This window comes from Sylvia atricapilla, chromosome 30, assembly GCF_009819655.1.
Source record: "Sylvia atricapilla isolate bSylAtr1 chromosome 30, bSylAtr1.pri, whole genome shotgun sequence".
In the NCBI taxonomy this organism is placed as follows: Eukaryota; Metazoa; Chordata; class Aves; order Passeriformes; family Sylviidae; genus Sylvia; species Sylvia atricapilla.
In genome coordinates this window covers 182,225-185,932 of record NC_089169.1, presented here as the reverse complement: position 1 = coordinate 185,932, position 3,708 = coordinate 182,225, and the positions used below count along the sequence as shown (strand labels likewise).

The 3,708-nt window shown below is 48.5% G+C and overlaps 1 long non-coding RNA gene across 1 annotated transcript; it reads left to right on the top strand.

Moving 5' to 3' along the window:
* The first annotated feature begins 1,833 nt into the window (after window positions 1-1,833).
* LOC136373051 (uncharacterized) lies at window positions 1,834-2,420 on the top strand. Its single transcript, XR_010745576.1, has 2 exons — window positions 1,834-2,098; window positions 2,241-2,420. It is a non-coding gene; the product is annotated as an uncharacterized lncRNA (long non-coding RNA).
* The last annotated feature ends 1,288 nt before the right edge of the window (window positions 2,421-3,708 follow it).

Sequence of the window (3,708 nt, the reverse complement as noted above, 5' to 3'; positions counted from 1 at the left end):
TTTTTTTTTTTTTCTCAGTGTCCTCAAGCCCCAGATTTGTGCACCAAAATCTGTCTTGGTTTGAGAAGTTTGGACAGATCGCCCAGCCTGGAGAGGAGAGAAGCTCCCGAAGCCTGGAGCAACACAGCCCACACACAGAGTTCAGTTACAGCCATTACTCCAGAAACCCCTTTCAGGTCTTTCGCTGAAGTTTTAAGGGGTGAGAAAAACTCTAGAAAGGCTAAAGCTTTTACAGTATCTAGCCTCAACAGCAACAGCATGGTATTCCAGCACAGAGCTGAGGGGGCTGCTGGACTCAGCCCCAAATCATCTCCAATTTGTCCCAAAATCAGCCCGAAATTGTCCCAAAACAGGCAAAATTACCCCAAATCAGCCTAAAACCATATGAAATCAGCTGAAGATTCAGCCAAAATTGTGCCCCAAAATAACCCCAAAACTGGCAAAAATTGAGCCAAAATTCTGCCCAAATCAGCCCAAAATTGGCCCAAAATTCAGCCCCAAAATCAGTGAAAATTCAGCACAAAATCCCCCCAAAATTCAGCCTAAAATGACCCCAAAAATCAGCCCACATCAGCCCAAATTGTCCTAAAGTTCAGCCCCAAAATAAGCCCAAAACAGCCCCAAATTCAGCCCAAATTGTCCCCAAATTTTCCAAAATTCAGCCCAAAATCAACCCCAAAACTCAGCCCAAAATTACCTGAAAAATCAGCCCCAAATCAGTCAACATTCAGCCCAAATTGCCCCTCAATTGTCCCCAAATTGGCCAAAAATTCAGCCCCAAATCAGCCTCAAAAGAACCCCCAAATTCCCCCAAAGTTCTCCAAAAAGTATTCCAAAACTCAGCCCAAAACCAGCTCAAAATTGTCCTAAAATTGTCCCCAAATCAGCCCTCAGAGGGAGGTTCTGTGGCTTTGCTTGAAACAGGAGCCCTGTGTGTCTTCTGTGTTCTCCAGGAGCAGAGAAAGCTGTGGACCATCCTTCGTGCCTCTAGGGGCATGGGAAGAGGGAGAATACTGCAAGCCGGTTTGGGTGGCCTCAGAGGGGGGTTCTGTGGCTTTGCTCGAAACAGGATGCCTGTGTGTTTTCTGTGCTCTCCACAAGCAAAGTGACGCAAAGCTCTCATGGTTCTTGGTACTGTTTTGTTATTAATGCTGTAGTCGTTGTTTTTGTTTGCTTTGTTATATATTCTAGTAAAGAACCTGTATTTCTATTTCCAAAATCTCTTGCCTAAAGGCTTTTAACTGCAGATTTATAATTGGAAAAAGGCGGGGGGGGGGGGGTGTTTAAATTCCCCATTCCAAGGGAAACTCCAGTGCTCTAAAATAAATACAAATTTTAGACCTCTCTCATTCTCTCCAGACTAGAAACATGTGAATTGATTTTTTGATCTTCTTTCTTTTGGTTTCTGTGTGTTTTAAGCTGCATGGAGAAGGTGTCCGTGGACATGGCACCCAGTGAATGGTGCTGGGAAGGGCAGGATGGAAAATAACTGTTTAGAAACCCAGAAGCAGCAATGGATTGGGAGCTGGTGATCCCACCTCAGTCACACTCTCCTGGACAGTCTGTACAATGATAATAATCCTGTTTTCCTTCCTGAACCGGGAGTTGGAGAACAGAAGTCTTGGCACTGGCGGAAAGGGGAGCTCCAGGGATAACCTGCCGTTTGTGTCCTCAGAGAGCAGTGGGGAGAGCCTGAGAGAAATGCTGGCTGAAGGATACTTATGGCCCCTCTGGAATACATTCCCATGTGTCCTCAGACCTACCGGTTTGCAGTAGAGTTTGGACACATTTTGCTGCAGCTTTGATTCTTATTAACTCCATGATCCGGATCTCTGGATTTCTGGGTGATTTCCGTAAGTCCCCCTCTTTTGTAGGAGCTGCATGGTGAAGTCAGTGTTCTGAGGGAGGCCCTGGCAAAGCTGCCGAGGCCAAGGAACATGGAGCGTCCGGGGGCCTTGTCCCACCTGAGTTTCTGCTGGAGCGTGCTGCGTGCAGTGCTGGATGTTTAACGGGGCTTTGGGGTGCTCTCCTGCAGTCCCGGCTCCAACTTCTGCCCCTGAGCCGAGGCCTCGCTGTGTCCCAGCCCTAAACCCAGCAGGTGGGTGCACTTTTCCAGCCCTTTAATCCCATGGGTGATCCCAGATTCCTGGAGCTGCCTGAGGCATGGCCCAGCCTCTCTGCCTGGGAGCTGTACTTGAGTCACGTTTGAAACTTTATTCTTGTTGTTTTTCCTTTTGCAGGTAGTTGCAGGCAAAAAATGAGAGAGCCAGTAGGAAGTGAAGCTGCTGGAAGGCCTTATCCTATTTATCCTAGTCCAAGGTTCCCACTTTTCTCTCTGACTCCTGGATAACTTCCTGGCCATAACTGGACAGAGACTGTTAGTTTGATTTCCTGCCTTTTCCAATAAATCGTTGCTTTCAGCTGGAGTGTGTTCCTGGTGTCATCCTCCTCCATGGATTTGTAAATAGTAGTCCTGAGTTTTGCTGAGTTGAATTTTGTTATTCCAGCAGTTTTGGCTGTTTTGTTCCATTGAAACTTCCCAACTGTGCTGGGAGTTTCAGATGTCAAATACAAGTAAGGTTGAAATGTCTTTGGATTGTTAACGAGCCACATAACAAAATACAAATACGGGCTATTTCCCACAAAATAGAGGTAATTCTTGGATAGGAGTAATTAGACCTGCTGAATTCCCACTTCCCTTTAAAATCAGAGCAGAAAAAGCAGGTTTTAATTCATCATTCCATGAACTTCCACTGACTTCCTGACTTCCAATGTTAGAAATTCTTGAGCTTGTCTTCAACAATGGGTCTACCCGGGAGCACAGAAACAGGTACTAAGGCTGGCTGGGATAACAGGTCTATCCTGGAACTTAGAACCAGGTACTAAGGCCAGCCTGGGACAACAGGTCTACCATGGAGTTTAGGTACTAAGGCCAGCCTGGGACAACAGGTCTACCTGTCTACCAACAGGTCATTCCCTGGGCTGCTTCCAAGAAAGGAAAGGAAAGAAAAGGAGAAAGGAAAGGAGAAAGGGAAGGAAAAAGGAAAGGAGAAAGGAAAGGCCAAATTTCTTCTCCCAGGTGGCCTTAGAACACGGATTATTGAGAAGGCTGAGCTGACTGTCAGCTTTGCACACTCCTCCGGAAGAATGCTGTGTGTGAAGCAGCCTGGGAGCAGGCTTGACCTGCCCGAGGTGGGCCAATGCAGAGGCCTTTTCTCCCCTGCGGCCTGAGGCCCTGGCCCTTGTCCTTTGCAAGGGCCCTGGAGCTGCGTTCCAAGGGGCCTGTTTCACTGGGATGAGAAAAGTGCTGCTGCAAGGATGTCCTCAAGCCGCTTCTGCAGCAGATGTGCCTGAGGCCTGCTGATTGCTTGCAGGCTCGGGTGCTGTGTGTGTGCCAGGTAGAAGTACTGAGGGAAGGAAGGAGGGAGGGAGTAGCTGTGCTGGGGGTGAAGTGTTTCTGTTCTTGGGGGGGTTTGTTTCTGGTTTTGAATTTAATTCCCACCCGCTGTCGGCTCTGGGTGGAGCTGTGTAAGTGTATGTGACACTTGCCTGTGGCCCAGTGGGGGTTGCCAAAGGGGATCTTCCTGGAGCTGTGTACAGAGGAAGGCCCAGCAGGCCCGGCCAGGGCTGCTCAATGGCTGGTCACTAGGGTTGAATAGAGGCAGTGCCGACGCTTGCTTCCCTTGCAGCCTCTCCAGGCAGGGCATG